The sequence below is a fragment of the Choloepus didactylus genome, chromosome 15 (assembly GCF_015220235.1).
Source record: "Choloepus didactylus isolate mChoDid1 chromosome 15, mChoDid1.pri, whole genome shotgun sequence".
In the NCBI taxonomy this organism is placed as follows: Eukaryota; Metazoa; Chordata; class Mammalia; order Pilosa; family Megalonychidae; genus Choloepus; species Choloepus didactylus.
Window position 1 is genome coordinate 87,676,833 of NC_051321.1, and position 17,476 is coordinate 87,694,308.

Consider the following 17,476-nt stretch of genomic DNA (forward strand, 5'->3'; position numbering starts at 1 on the left):
GCATCCTTCAAAGTGTCCCTCTTGCCTGTAGCCAGCATGCGATATAATTTAACTTGTATGGTTGGTTTATGCAACCACCACAATTACATGGAACCTTTGAATAGGAGGTGAGATCGGGTTGCTTTGTACAGTGTAGCGTGAAACTCCAATACATCCAAGAATAATTTGGGCAGAAAATAAAAAGTATTTGCAAAACCTCCTTGAAGGACTGGGGGAAAATGTGGAATACATTTAAACTTCCCCACCTGAGGAATTCCAGATATTTTTGCAAGCACTGGGGAATACCATCATAGCAGGCCAAGTCCTAAATCTTGGGGCTTGCCCATGGGAAATTTGTTACTGCAAAGGAGAGGCAAAGTCTATTTATAATTGCACCTAAAAGTCACCCGCAAAGAACGTTTTGTTGCTCAGATGTGGCCTGTCTGTCTCTAAGCCCACTTGGCTGGTAAACTCACTGCCCTCCCCACTACGTAGCATGGCTCCCAGGGGTGTAAATATCTCCCTGGCAATGTAGGATATGACTCCTGGGATGAGCCTAGACCCAGCATTGTGGGATTGAGAAAGCGTTCTTGACCAAAAGGGGGAAGAGAAATCAAACAAAATAAAGTTTTGGTGGCGGAGAGATCTCAAAAGGAGTTGAGAGGTCATTCTGGAGGTTATTCTTCTGCATTATATAGATATCCCTTTTTAGTTTTTAGTGAACTACAATAGTAGAAGGAAATATCTGAAACTGTTGAACGGAAATCCAGTATCCTTGATTCGTGAAAACAATCATACAACTATATAGCTTACATGATGTGACTGTGTAATTGTGAAAACCTTATGGCTCTAACTCCCTTTATCCAGTGTATGGACAAATGAGTAGAAAAAAGGGGGACAGAAAGTAAATGAATAATGGGGGGCAAGGAGTATGAGATGTTTTGAGTGTTCTTTTTTACTTTTATTTTTATTCTTATTCTTATTTTTTGGAGTAATGAAAACGTTCAAAAAATTATGGTGATGAATGTACAACTATGTGATGATACTATGAACAACTGTTTTACACTTTGTAAGAATGTATGGTATAAGAATATATCTCCATAAAATTGCATAAAAATATAGTGAGTTATTGCTATTAGAGACAAAAGTGGGCTGAATGATGTGTGTTAACAACAGGAGGGTACTGCTATTGGAGTAAAAATTAATATAGCATTTCTCAAAAGACAGTGGGGGAAGGGGAAAGAACCTTTACCTTTCTAACCAAAGTAGGAAAAAACAGAAGAAATAATTAGAAAGCATAATAGAAAAACATAAGATGAGAGAAATGAGGCCAAACAATTAACTGATCATAATCCATGCTGACTACATTAAAGCAACAAAACAAACCTAAAACACATCAACATACACACACACACAAATAAAACTGATAAAGTCATAGCCTGTTCTTTGAAAACACCAAAAAGTTTATAAATACAAATTTATAATAAATGAAAAGGCAAATTTATAATTATACTAATCAAAGAAAATAAAGTTCATTAGGAACAACATGCAGAAGAAAACAAATGAATAGAAGACAATTCTATGTATAAAAATATGGTAATAAATCTAAAAATCATAATAAAATTAAAAGCTTTACAGAAAAATATCAACTACCAAAGTAAACCAATAATGGAGAACATGACTAGGGCAGTAACCATAAAAGAAATTGATACTATTTATGAGCCTGTTGTTGGTAAAAACGAAAGTGAAGGCACAGAATGACAAACCTAAGGGAAGCCATGAGCAACCAGACAGCAAGCGTGCAATGAATTGGAATGGCTAAAGGACGAGATGACTAACAAGATCAACACATTTGGGAGAACACATAAAGAGACTCAAGTGTTTGATTTTCTGGAAATAAAATAACATAATTTGCAAGCTAAAATTTTTCATAGATGACTGAAAGAACAAAGGTCACTCTTGAAACTTAAATTAGTTTCCTAGATGATCCATTTTAAAAAAGAAAAAAAGAAAAAGAAAATCACATGTGCACGTATGAGAGCGAGCGAGTGAGAGAGCGAGAGTGAGTGAGTGAGAGAGCGCGAGAAAGGGAAAACACGAGAGTAACTACAAAGAGGCAGAAATAATGAATGAGAGGAAAGATGAAAATCATACAAGACTGATCCTACAGACCAAACTTAGAAATCCTAGGAACTTCAGAAGAAAAAAAAGAGCAGATTGAGAAAGAGCCAATACCAAATAACTGAAGAAACTTTCCTAGAGCTAAAGAAAGGTTGAAGTTCTAGGTACAACTGATGAAAAGGAAACACACCTGGTAAAATTACCAGGTGATATAGCTATTCAGTGAATTGTGGTTTGACAGTTTTCGCCAGCCAAAGAGAAGGACAGGATAAAGCACACATTTTTTTTGGAACATAATAATGATATTTGAAATTGTTGCTTTTTTCAAGGGTAATTTCAAACACAAATAAATATACACAAACAAGATGTTTTAAAATGTCATTGATGGCAGTCAGGAATTAGACATATCATGCCTCTCCTCTAAAGTACAGTCAGAAGTGGTAAGATCCCTTTTACTTCTACAATGATTCACCAAGCTGTATCAACACCGGCACATGAAACCTAACTGTTATATAACAGATATATATATTTTTAATTACTGCATGCTTTCATTAGAACATTGGTTTTAAAACTAACAAAGTCCTAACAAAGTATAATTTTATAAATAATGTTCTTGTAAAACTGTGCTTTGCTAAAAGCATAGTGAATGTATGCCAAGTGTAAACCCATTCCAAAATCCAATCTGAACTCTTGAACTCAACAGGGATTCTACAAGAAATCTTTGCAGTCCAGAGAGCTTGTATTTTTTTCCTTACAGTTGTGTGAAGAATTCATGATGTTTTCTGCACAGATAATACTTTGTGGCATAATCCTAATTTAGTGTAAAGATAATCAATGTTAGCTGTTCAATAAAGCCTTCTTTGCACATAAATAATACATGAGTGTGAGGGAAATATCAGTCAGCCAATATCTTTACATTGCACACTGCATCATTCCAAGAGGAAGAGAAGGCTAGTCAAGAAATGTTATCAAGAGCAAGATGAATACATGGACGTTGAAAAGAGTAACTGTTTAAATTTAACATACTGTATTCAAAGATCATATTGAGTTCATCAAGGTAGTTCAGGTAATATCAAAGCACTCCTTATTAATGAAATGAGAACACCAGGGAGCGCGCGCATAACTTAAGAATTCTAAAATCATGTGACTGACTAGGATACAACATAAGAAAATGAATTACAGGTCATTTAATTAAGATCTCTAGCACTTTTCCTAGCTAGAATTGGATTTTGGAATTATACCCCATTTTGGCGAATATAACCAACAATAAAGTTGGGAAGTTTCCAATCGTACAAGATTTTTGAGCTTATATGGCTATAAATCTAGGAATATCCACTCTCCCATACCATGTGCTTCCTCTTCACACACATCTCTATCATTTTATTCTAGGTTACAAGTAATCTCTGGCAGACCTAGAAAAACAAGCCGCTCTTAATAACATAATGAAGCCAAAAGCTTAATAACTCCTCATATTTTTCCATAAAAAATCATAATTTCACACTTCACCTATTGCTTTGAAAATGGTTTTTGAAATGTGGAAAATTCCCTCAAATATATCCACTCACCTCACAAACTAAACGTGACTATGTTATTGCAGTGATTTATCACCTACTGAAATTAAATTAGTATAAATCTAAAGTAGATTCAGGTAACTTAATGTGTATATGGTAAACCATATGACAAAAAATCACTAAAAAATTGAAATGTTACACTATTAAGTGACACATACAATGTATCAATTATACTATTAAGTGCACTATTCAATTAATGCAACAGAATGCAGTACAGGATGAAGAGAGCAACCAAAAACACACATAACACAAAATAAAGGTACTGAAAGCAAAATGATGTATGTAATTCCTATCGTAAATAACTGCCTTAATAAACATTGATTAAGCACTGCAATCAAAAGGCAAAGAATGTTAGGACAAAACAAACTACAAGATTCAACTATACGCTGCTTACAAAAGATACACTTTAGATTCAAAGACAAACCTGGGTTGAAAGTCAAGGAATAGAGAAATACATACCATGCAAATAGTTACCAAATAGTATAGGTAATATCAAGAAAAAAAATAGATTTTAAGACAAAAGTTGTTTAAGATGGTAAGAGGTAAATTTTGTAATGATGAAAGTGTCAAATTGGCAGGATGGTATTATAATTGTAAACCTCTATTCACCCAATAAACAGTCGCAAAATACATGAATAAGAAACTGACAGTAATTTCTGTAGACATCAATACACCACTCTGAATAACTGACAGTACCACTACACAGGAAATCAGAAAGGACACAGAAGACGTCAGCAACACTAACAACCAACTTTACCTCACAGTACTCTCCACTTAAAAACAGAAGACTATGCATTATTTTGTAACACACATGGAAAAATCTCCAAGAAAGACTATATGCTAGGCCATAAAACAAACCTTAAAAAAGTGAAAAGATTTAAATTATATAATGTATGTACTCCAGCCACAATTAATCAAGTTACAAATTAACAACAGACAGAAATTTTGGAACTATACAAACATCTGTAAATGAAACTATACATTTCTGAATAATCCACAGGTCAACGAAGACATTTCAAAGGGAATTAGTATTTTGAAGTCAATGAAAATAAAAACACAGCTTATTAAATTGATGGGACGCAGCCAAATCAGTCCTTCAAGTTAAATTTATAAATTTGATCCATACATAAGAATAGAAAACTAGCTATCAAACTAATAATCTGAGCTTTCTACAGATAAATAATGAGCAATTCAAATAAGAAATTAAGGATTCAATTCCCTTAAGAATCGCATCAAAAGAATTCAATAAAAGAAGGGCCATACTTAGAAACTGAACATTACAAAACAGTATGGACTGAAATTAAAGATCTAAATAAACAGAGAAACATTCCATAGTTGTATACAAGAAACTTCAATGTTCCTAAGATGGAATTTCTCCCTAAATTCAGTGACAGGCAATTCTTATCAAATTTCCAGCAGGCACCTACTGACTGACAGGCAGACTGGGAAATGTAGATTAGATACATAATACCTAGACTATCCAAAACAATTTCAAAAGAGAAGAACAAAGTTGGAGAAATTTCATTTTCTGACTTAAAAGTTTACTATAAAAATACATTTTACCTATTCACTATGGTATTGTAAGAAAATGATAGAAATATAGAGCAGCAGAATAAATTGAAGGTCTAGAAATAAATCTTTATATTCATCACTGAACGCAACAGTTGAAATAAATGAATTTTAGAATACATAACTATGCCTCAATAGGGTTGAAAAACAAAGGAAATGAACACTGATTCTAATTAAACGGTAGTCTCACCCCAGCAGAACTCAACTAACGACTATGTTGATGTGACCATCCCCTCACACTATGTGCCTAACACAAGGAAGGATGAAAATTCTGGGCAAAAATATCAACTTCAGTCTCTGCAACTCTTTTAGACACAGTATCTGGAATACAATTTGAAAAAACTGACACAGGTGACTAGGAGGGAAAATAGAACTGATAATCCTAGCAAAAATCAGATAAAAGAAGATCCAGTGATGATTCAGATACTGAAATTAGCAGACAAGGACTACAAAGTAGCTATTACAAGCATTTCAAGGAAAGATGGACAAAACGGGTGAAAATATTTTAAATGGACAATGAAATAAACAAAAGAACCACATTTTAATCATTGAGATGCACAATGTAATATCTAAACTCATGACAAGGCACAAGACAGGGATAATGAACTCAATAGCGGGTAAATAGAAAACATGCACTCTGGAGAACAAGGAGTCTGAAAAAAAATGAAAATAGAGAACAGAGTATAAGAGGCATTAGAGAAACATTCAAATGATCTCATGTACACTAACTTAGAGACCAAAAGTAAGTAAGAGAAGAAGAGTGAGGCAGAAACAGATGATGGCAATGAATTTTCAAAAACTTAAGTAAGATATCAACCCACAGACTCAAGACACTCAAGAGAACCTTAACCAAATAAAAATTAGGAAAAAAACAAACCAGGCAAATCATTGTCAAACTTCTGATAAACAGAAATGGGGGAAAATCTTAAGGAGAGTTGGAGACAAAAGATACATTAATATCTGTCAGGCAATCTTAAGATTTTCATATGACTTTTCAGGAGAAAATATGGTTGCCAGAAAATCATGGAATGGCATTTTTGAAAGACCAATTAAAAAAAAAGAAACATAAGAAAATCAAACAACCAAGAATTTCATATCCCATACACTTCTGAATAATAATTTTTTTGCAAAGAACTTTCCCCCAAATATCTTCTAAATATCTCACGGGTCAAAGCCGACGTGGAAATTAATAGAATAACTAAAATTTCTTAAAAATCAAAACATAACATATCCAAACTCGTACTCATCAACTAAAACAGTAGAAGAATAAAATCTTTACAAAACTTACTACGGAGGAGGGGAAAAACCCAACGGAGGAGACGGCGAGCCGACGACTCCCGCTGCTGCGCCGCCATCTTGCTTCTGCTGAGGCCCTGCGACGGCGGCCGAGAAGGGAGAGCCCGAGTGGGCGGGACGAGGCAGTGCCCGAGCATGCGCACCTCTCCCCTGGTTTTCTGTTTAATAGAAAAATATTTTAGTTTTACTGTTGTAGAATATATCTGCAAACATATAAAATATGGAGCTACATTTCAATAGCAATTAACCCCATCCCATGCCCGCCACCCAGGCTTCCTGGCTCTTCCAGAAATGACACTGCAGGTGCTAACTGGGTGGGAGTACACCCCCAACCCACCAGCCGGTGGTCTCAATTGAGAGAATGCAGAGACCTCCATCCTCTTTCCCCTACACAGTTGGGGCAAGGAGATCTGGTCTACCCATACTAGCTGCACTCAACTTGGATGGATCTCCACAGAGTTATGCTTAATAAAAAAAAATACATATCAAATGCTGACATACTATATTATTTCATTTACATATAAAATCTCTTCAAAAATTCATGGAATTGGAGAAAGATTGTCAGTTATGAAGGATCACAGATTGTAGGGGTGAAAGGATGAGTGTGGCTTTAAAATGGGCAGCACAAGAGACTCCTATGGTGGTGGAACAATTCTACATCTTTATTGTGGTGGTGGTTACACGAATTTATAAATGGGGTAAAACTGCTTAAATTATATATGCACGCATATGAATAAGTGCCTATAAAACTGGTGAAACAGAGTAAGCTTTGTGTATTGTAACAATGTCAGTTTTCCAGTTGCGACAAGGTACTAAAGTTATGCAAAATGTTACACTACGGGATGCCTGGTGAAGGGGGATGCTTGATGAAGGGTACACTTGACCTACCTGTGCATTTTATTGTAACTTATAAATCTATAATTATGACAAAGTAAGCCACTTTTTTAAAACCTGAAAGTTTGGTATTGTAAGTAGATGTATCGGTGTGGATTTATGACATACCTTATGCTGAGGCACACCTATACAGATGGGCATTGACAAGTTCTGTTCACTGAAAGGCCTCTTAACAAGGACCAATCCAGGAGCAAGGAGGGGCCCTAGCACCCTGAAGTCTACCTCTCCACACTGAAAGGAACTGGACTCTGCTGACAAGGCTGTCCCAGCCTGTGGCAGAAAATAAATGGGATGAGCCCCCCAAAACAAGGGAACTCTCAAAGACACTTTGAGTAGTGTCAGAGGAATTCATAAACTATCATGAAGATGTTCCAAATGGTCAAAGGGATAATATGACCTTGAATAAGAGCTATAAATGCACTGGATTGAAACATATCAAATAGGTTAAAGATTCATAAGCTCTCCCAGCACCTCTATCTTGGTTTCTAAATAGCATTCTCCAAGAAAAGGAATCAAGGCTCCTTTCAAAAATTGGCTGATTCTAGAGCTGGAGCAGTTTAAATGCAAAATGAGACAGGAGTATTTTGTAGTGGAAAATAGCAAGGAAGTGTTCAACAAACAAAAGGATTATGGCATAGATCCAGAAATAGATAGCATAATACTATGTGATGGTAGCACGGTATTGTAAGTACACTGAACAAAGATGTCTGTGAGTAAAGCTGAAAGAGGTGGGATAGGAGAATGTATGACACCAGAGGTAAACATAGATGATAAAGACTGGGAGTGTATAACTTGGCAAAAACTGAAGTGGCCAAAGACTGTTACTAAATACACAAATATAAAAATGTTTTTGCATGTGGGAAAGCAAATGAATGTCAACCATGTAGAAATTTGAAAAAGGGATGGGATTCAGGAAAAAACATAATCAAAGCAAACTGGAGTCTATGATCAACAGTAACATTGTAACATACCTCCATTAAATGTAACAAAGGCAATATGCCAATGCTAAATGTATACGAGAGGGGGATATAGGGGAGTAATATGGGATTCTTGGTAGTGGTGTTATTTGCTGTCCTTAGTAGTATAGTGTATTGTATGACGTGTTATTTTTCTTTTTATCATTTTTTCTTATTGCTAAAAAAAAAAAAAAATTTTTTTTCTTGTAGTAATCAGTATGTTCAAGTGCTGATTGTGGTGATAATTGTACAACTTTATGATGATACCATGAACAACTGATTGTACACTGTGGATAAATGTATGGTATGTGAATATAACTCAATAAAATTGTAGGAAGGTATATATATAGGAGCAAAAGTGTTGGAGAAAACATGGTGAGAGGGATGATGCCTCACCAATATGGACTAACTACAATGTGTAAACTCATATTAGAACATAGCCTAATGTGGACACAATAATTGTAATAGTCCCTAGATTGTAAGCTCTTACAGCAGTTAACTCTATCCCTGAATTGTAAGGCCTATCTCTAAACTTTGAGATGCTGATCCCCTAGCGTATAACCTGATTGGTCTCTGGAACAATGCATATCTCTGAGACACCTGAAACTCAGAGCTAGAGCTCGGAAGATATGAATGTCAGTATTAGTGCACACAGCCACTGTCAAAAAAAAAAAAAAAAAAAAAAAAAAAAAGCTGAAAAAGAGCCCAGACTTCAATTAGTGATATAAATGAAGCAGGTCTGGTTAAGACCACGGCAAGCCAGGCCAAAGGATAAAGGTTGAAACTGATTGTGTTTTAAAACTTCAACTTTCATATGAGACCAAGGGAATAGATATCTATTTGGTACAGGATCTAAATTTTCTAAACACTACAACTCTACAGTAGATTTGTTCAAACACCACAATTGCATGGAACTTTCAATAGGAAGTGAGATACGGTAGGTTAGTATAGGCTGGAGTGAAATAGTGACACATCCTAGAGTAATTTGGGCAGATATAAAAAATATATTTACAGCCTCCCCCTCCCCAGCCCCGAGGATCTGGGGGAAGGTGCGGATCTGTTGGACATCCTCACCTGGACTGGTGTTGATGTTGTCACAAACACTGGGACTGGCGGTTTGATGTGCTGAGCCCTTGAGCATGGGACTTGCCCTTATGAAGCTCATTACCACATAGGAGAGTCTAAACTTGTATGTAATGGTGCCTAAGAGTCTCCCCCTGAGTACCTCTTTGTTGCTCAGATGTGGCCCTCTCTCTAACTGAGCCATCTCGACAGGTGAACTCGCTGCCCTCCCCCCTACATGGGACCCGACTCCCAGGGGTGTAAATCTCCCTGGCAATGCAGAGTATGACTCCCCGGGATGAATGTGGACCCGGCATCGTGGGACTGAGAGTATCTTCTTGACCAGAAGGGGGATGCAAAATGAGACGAAATAGTTACAGTGGCTGAGAGATTCCAAATGGAGTCGAGAGGTCACTCTGGTGGACATTCTTATGCATTATATAGATAACACCTCTTAGGCTTTAATGTATTGGAATAGCTAGAAGTAAATACCTGAAACTACCAAACTCCAACCCAGCAGTCTGGACTCCTGAAGACAATTATATAGTAATGTAGATTACAAGGGGCGACAGTGTGATTGTGAAGACCTTGTGGATCACACCCCCTTTATCTAGTGTATGGATGAGTAGAAAAATGGGGATAAAAACTAAAGGACAAATGGGGTGGGATGGGGGGATGATTTGGGTGTTCTTTTTTCACTTTTATTTTTTATTCTTGTTCTGGTTCTTTCTGATGTAAGGAAAATGTTCAGAGATAGATTGTTGTGATGAACGCATAACTATGTTATCATACTGTGGACAGTGGATTGTATATCATGGATGACTGTATGGTGTGTGAATGTATTTCAATAAAACTGAATTTAACTAAAAAAAAGAAGATTATGGCAGGTCAGGAGTGCAGAGGAGCCAATTTCAGAGCTACCAATGGTGAACCTGAGCAACAAAGTAAATAACTTAGTCTTGAAATTTAACCTAAAGTATAAAATAAATGTCCTGAGGACATATGAACATAAGTAAGTGATGCAATAAATATTTCTCTCAGTAAATAAACAAGTGGGGACAAGAGGCAAATGTTCCTTACAGACAAATCATAAACAATGCAGATAATCCCCTTAAAGGATATAGAGCTTAATCCCCCCCCTTTGTGTGGGCTAGTCTTAGTGATTAGATTCCAGTGCATAAAGAACTCAAAGGAGTGAAAGGTAACTTTGCAGTGGAGATATCAGGAAAACACTACCTTCTCCAAGTGATCAAAGTTCATGTCCCTGGTGATGTCATACTGATGGCACGTACCCCTCAGATGACACAATGAGAACGACACTCCATCTATGGGGTATTTTTCCCCCAAACCCATGACCTCCATTTAATCATGAGCAAAAGCATCTAACAGACCCAAATTCAGGGGCATTCTACAAAATTTGTGACAAGTGTTCTTCAAAACTATCAAGGTCATGAAAAACAAGGAAAAAACTGGGAACCAGTACAGGGGAAAACAAAGAGACATGATGGGTAGAAGCAAATTGGTACACTGGACTGGATCCTGGAATATAAAAAGTGCTAGAGAGAAAACCAGTGACATCTGAATAAAGTCTGGAGTTTGGTTCACAGTAATGTATTAATGTTGGGTTTTGACAAATGCATCATCATTACGTAACATGTTAACAGGGATGTAGCCTATCTGGGGAACAGTGTGGTGGTTCCACAAGAAACTAAGTAGGTGGGTGCCATAAGGTTTTGCAAACCTCTTTGGGGTATACACTTGGAAGACCTGAGATCAGGGATGTGAATTGACATTTGCACACTGGTAATTCTGGTGGCAGTATTCACGATTTGCAATGGATGGAAGTGGCCTAAGGGTATATATCGACTAATGAGCAGAATGGTGAAGTGTGGTGTATGCATACAGTGCAATACTGAGCAACGGCTAGAAGGAGTAAAGCTGTGATGCATGCAACGAGGTGAATGGATCCTGTAGACAGCTTTTTGAGTGAAGTATGCCAGAAACAAAAAGACAAACATTATAATGCCACACCAATGTGGAATAACCACAATGTGTCAACTCAGAATTGAATCTCAGAGCACAGCTTATCAGAGGAATGCTTCTTGTAATGGTCCCTAGATTATAAGCTCTTACAGAAGTCACATCTATTCCTGAATTGTAACGGCTATCTCCTAATTCTGACATGCTGATCTCTCTGTGTATTACCTGGTCAGTCTCTGGACCTTTGGGTATCTGTGTGACACCTGAAACTCAGAGCTAGGGCTAAGCAGATATGAATGTCAGTATTAGCACATACAGCAACTCTTCAAAAAGCTAAAAGAGAGTCCAGACTACAATTAGAGATATGAATGAAGCGTATCTGGTTAGGACTAAGGCAAATCAGGCCAAAGGATTAAGGACAATACTGACTGTTTTTTAAAACTTCAACTTCCATGTGAGACCAAGGGAAGAGATGTTTATTTGGTGCAGGATCTATATTTTCTGTAGTACACTAAATCATTTAATTTCTACAGTCAGTTTATTCAAACACCATAATTACAAAGAACTTTGAACAGGTAGTGAGATTTGCTAGGTTTGTACACGTTAGTGTCAAACAGCAATACATCTCAAAATAATTTGGGCAGAGAATAAAAATATATATATGCAAGGCCCCCTTGAGGAGCTGGGGGAAAATGCAGAAATGTTGGACTTCCCCAACTGGACTGTGGCTGATGTTCTCAGAAACATTGAGTACTGATGATTTCATATGCTGAGCCCTCTATCTACGGCCTTGCCCCTATGAAGCTTGTTACTTCAAAGGAGAGCTAAGCCTACTTATAAGTGTCCCAAAGACTCTCCCCCTAAGTACTTCCTTGTTGCTAAGATGTGGCCCCCTCTTTCTCTAGCTAACCCAACTCGGCAGGTGAACTAACTGTCCTTCCCTCTATGTGCGACATGACCCCCAGGGGTATAAATCTCCCTGGCAACACAGGATATGACTCCTGAGGATGAACCTGAACCCAGCATCATGGGATTGAGAACATCTTCACCAAAAGGTGGGTGCAAAGAGAAACAAAATAAAGTTCCAGTGGCTGACAGATTTCAAATGGAGTCGAGAGGTTACTCTGGAGGGCACTCTTACACACTATATAGATATCCCATTTTAGGTTTTATTTCATGTATTGGAATAGCTAGAAGAAAATAACTGAAACTATTAAACTGCAAAACAGTAGCCTTGATTCTTCAAGACGATTGTGTAACTATGTCACTTACACGGGGTGACATGAAAAAACTCTGTGGATCACACTCCCTTTATCCAGTGTATGGATGGATGAGTAGAAAAACGGGGACAAAAACAAAATGAAAACTAGGGTGGAGGGAGTGATTTGGGTGTTCTTTTTTACTTTTATTTTTTATTCTTATTTTTATTCTTTCTGGTGTAAAGTAAATGTTCAAAAATAGATTGGGGCTATGAATGCACAACTATATGATGGTACTCTGAACAGCTGATTCTACATGAAAGATGACTGTATGGTATGTGAATACACCTCAGTAAAACTACTAAATATAAAATGAGTCAAGATGTAGAAGACTATCACATCAACCTACTTAACCTAATTGATATTTATAGAACACAGCAGCTGACACTCCCCTGTTTTAAACTGTTTATGAGTCCTAGGATAAAATCAAAATTTCTTACGCTGGACCCCAAATCTTGCCTCTCTCCTCAACCTAATTTTCTCATATTTTCCAGCACCCTCACCCACTACAGCCCCACCACACTTGTCTTCTTTCAGTTCCTCAAACATGCCAAGTTCTTTCCCACTAAAGTTGTGGGCTCTATCCTAGAATTCTCTTTTCCTCATCCTGCTCCCATCTTCAAAAACTAGCCATTCTGGTGGCAGCTTAAACATCACCTCCTCACTGATACAGTCTCTGACCCATCTATCTAACTGGCCACCAAGGCGCAATAAACCACATCCTCCTGTTTCAAATCAAAGGATAGCAGTTATAGCTTCCTGATACATTTCCTGTTTATTTATTACTTGTTTATTGTCTGTTTCAACTAGAATATAAGCTTGAAGTGAGCAAGGGCCCTGTCTGTCTTGTTGATCTAAACAATGTCTCGCACAATCTTGGCATTTAATAAATAGTCGAATGAGTGAAAAAAATTCTATGTATTAACTTTACCTCTGACTTTATATTTATTTTCACTTTTCCATGACTTACTTTCAAATCTCATTATAATATACTCAGTTTTACATGCTGCCTTAAAATTTATTTGGAACAAAGAACGGTGGAAATCAACACACTGTTGTGCAGTTACTACACATCAGGCGTGTTCCAAATATGTTGCACATACGCATGACAACCCCATGAGACAGGCTGCCATTATCCTCATGCTTAGCTCAGGAAACCCAGATAAAGAGAAGCTAAACAGCTGCCTCAAGTTGACCCAGCGAGCAAGTAGTGAAGTCCAAATCCAAAGCCGGGCACTCTGAGTACAGAGCTGGAACTCTGAAGCACTACGTTACATGATCTCCCATATACCTGAATACCATATTATAGTTTGGAAAGCAATTTCTCATCCAGCATCCTATTTCAGCCCCACAATTACCCCCAAGATAAGTAGGAGAGGATTACCAACCTCATTTTACAGCTGATATAACTGAAGCTCAGCTATGAAGTCCTCGTATGTCAGTTCCTCAAGTACAGGGACAATGGCTTTGTTTACATTTGTAAGCTCAGGGACTGACCCACAGAATTCAGGGTTGGCTGAATGACTTGCCCCAATCTCACAGGAAGCGAGAGGTACAGCTGCACATAGCTAGGCTTTCCACCTTGAATCAAATAATGCTCTAGATGAAACTATTGATTATGTCCATATAAGAAGCAAGAATGTGTTAAGTGTTACAGGAACATTGCAGACAGCAAGCAATCACAGAAGGCTGGGTTAGGTGTAAAACAGACTTGTTAGAGAATGTAGAACTCCAGGTAGGCCTTAAGAGAAGCTAGGCTTTCAACAAGATAAGAAGAGAAAGCAGTCTTCTAGGCTGGGAAAAGGATATAAGTAAATTAGCATTAAGAGCAATAGGTTCTGTGGTTTGGGGAATGCTGGATGGCAAGGTTTGGCCAAACTGGAAATTCTATGCAAGAAGTTAGTAAAAGATAAGGAGGGAAAGGTAGGTATAACTAATACAGACATTTGAATGCCAGGATAAGCAATTAGGACTTCAAACCACTGGAAATGGGTAATTGTTAAACATTTGGGGACACAGGAGATTGGCAATACAATGTGCAAAATGTATGTTTCAAGGTGTCCGATAACAGGGCGTTATGAGGATTGCAGTCATAAAATGACAACCAGAAACTAACAAGTCCATCAAATGCACAAAAAAGGAGAGGCCAGAGAATTATTGGTAACTTCAATGTTTAAAGTCTGTACTGATTCAGAGAACTTTGAATCTATTAATACAAACAGTAATCTCATTGGGGAGAGCTGGCCACAGTGGAAAGATGTTGCATATGGTCTTATACTCCTTAAGTTTGAAGAAAAAGCGGGTAATTCATTAAGAAATATCCAGAAGACAGAATGGGATTTCTCGTGGAAGGTAAGAAGGAACATCAGGATCGCAGCTCCACAGTTGGAAACCTTCTGCATAGAATAATCATTGAACACCCAAGGGTGGGTGATATCTTCAATAAAAGACTGGAGTAAAAAGGACACATTGCTGAGGAGCTGTGGAACACGGTCAAGGGATAACCTGATGAGCCATATCCATCTTGTGCCAAGCTGGAAGAGAGATGAGGGGGACTGGGGAGCAAGCCAACACAGAGAAACACCAATGGAAATGCACCAGCAGTATTCGCTGCCATATTTGCAGTATGCGCTTAAGAAATATCCCCAAGCGACTGTTAATTCTTTGTCGGTTGCCCATCTGTTTCCACCAAGTAAAAGTATCTTCTGAAGGAGATTTCACAACAAAGCAATTTAGTGGAAGTTGAAATGGGAGATTTGAAGCCATGAGGAATACAAAAAGATTTTTTTTTTTGACAGACCAAACTATGACCCTCATCCAGATGAATGTCTAATCATGATTCAGATTGAAATAGTAAGGTTACATCATACTGAGTAAAATCCTTTTGGATTTAGCTTTTTTTAAAAAACAGTGATGCTAAATGTACATAGAATTGACTATCCTTCCTGGAAATGTGTTAATGTAATAAAAATTGTAGGAAAAAAAACTGAATTTAAAAAGAAAGATCTTGTACAAAGGAAGGATGATGCTGTACTGGGGTTTCTATTCAACGCAATTCAGTAAGAAAAGAAGTGAAAGTCATCCAAACTGAAAACAATAAAATTTCACTATTGGCAGATTACATAATCCTATGTATATGATGTTCCAAAAAATGTACAACAAATTTCCTAGAGCTAATGAATAAATTCAGCAAACTGGCAGGGCACAGAAAAAACCACCTGAAGAATCACTACTGTTTTCATACACTAGAAAAGAGCACACAGAAGAGAAAATCAAGGAAAAATTTACATTTACATTGAAAAATAAAAGAATCAAATACCCTGGAATAAATTAAACCAAGGATATAAAGGACTTGTACACAGAAATGTATGAAAATTTGCTATAAGGAATCAAAGAAATTAAATAAATGGAAGGACATTCTAAGTACCATAAGTACCAGTTTGTATATATTATGTTCCCCATAAAACGCTATAATCTTTGATGCAGTCTTGTGGGGCAGACATTTTGGTGTTGATTAGATTTGCATGGAAATGTGCCCCACCCAACTGTAGGTGATAACTCTGATATCAGAGATATTTCCATGGAAGCATGGCCACACCCATTCAGAGTGGGCCTTGATCAGTGGAGCCATATAAATGAGCTGATGGGCAGATGGAACTCAGTGTAGCTGAGAGGGAACTTTTGAAGAGGAGTTACAGCCAAGAGGGACACTTTGAAGAAAGCACAGGAGCTGCAGATGAGAGACAGTTTGAAGATGGCTGTTGAAAGCAGACTCTTGCTCCAGAGAAGCTGAGAGAGGACAAATATCACAAGTGCAACTAAGAGTGACATTTTTGAGGAACTGCAGCCTAGAGAGGAACATCCTGGGAGAAAGCCATTTTGACACCAGAACTTTGGAGCAGACACCAGCCACGTACCTTCCCAGCTAACAGAGGTTTTCCAGTCACCATTGCCCATCCTCTAGTGAAGGTACCCAACTGCTGATGTGTTACCTTGGACACATTATGGCCTTAAGACTGTAACTGTGTAACCAAATAAACCCCCTTTTATAAAATCGAATCCATCTCTGGTGTTTTGCATTCCAGGAGCATTAACAAACTAGAACAGATTTTGGTACCAGGAGTGGGGTGCTTTTGCTGCTGAGTTTGCAAATACCAAACATGTTGGAGTGGCTTTTTAAATGGATAAGGGGAAGATTCTGGAAGAATTCTGAGGAGTTTGATAGAAAATGCCTACACTGCTTTGAAGAGACTGTTTGTGGAAATATGGACTCTAAAGATACTTCTGATGAGACCTTGAATAGAAATGAAGAAACTGTTGTTGCAAACTGGGAGAGGGGCGATCCTTGTTTTAAAGTGGCAGAGAATTTGGTAAAATTGAGTCCTGGTGTCAGACAGCAGGAAGAATTTGAAAGCGACAACCTGGAATACATAGCTGAGGAGATCTCCAGACTACATGTGGAGGACATACCCTGGCTTCTCCTTGCAGCTAAAAGCAAAATGTGAGCAGAGAGAGAGAAACTTAGAACTGAACTCTTGGGTCCAAAGAAACCAGAAGCTGATGGCTTAGAAAATTACAGGCTTCCAGGGGGTGCAATTCCAGAAGCTACACTCCAACATGAGGATGTAACCAAACATGGAACACAGCCGCCATTTCAGTACAAGCCAAGACTGGAAAGGGAGTCAAGCAGCAAGGGTTTGTGGAAAGTCCTATTCTCTGATGGCTTTGAACCCTCTGTGCTTCATGCAAAGCCAACAGAATTTTTGTGTGATCTTTATGGACAGAACTG

The 17,476-nt window shown here is 37.7% G+C and overlaps 1 protein-coding gene across 1 annotated transcript in view; it reads right to left on the reverse strand.

The window, feature by feature from the left end:
* ZNF488 (zinc finger protein 488) overlaps positions 1–17,476 on the reverse strand; it is a 223,451-nt gene that overhangs the window by 100,180 nt on the left and 105,795 nt on the right. Inside the window, 1 exon segment of the mRNA XM_037803766.1 lies at positions 6,529–6,694. The gene's annotated coding sequence lies outside the window, so the exon portion shown is untranslated.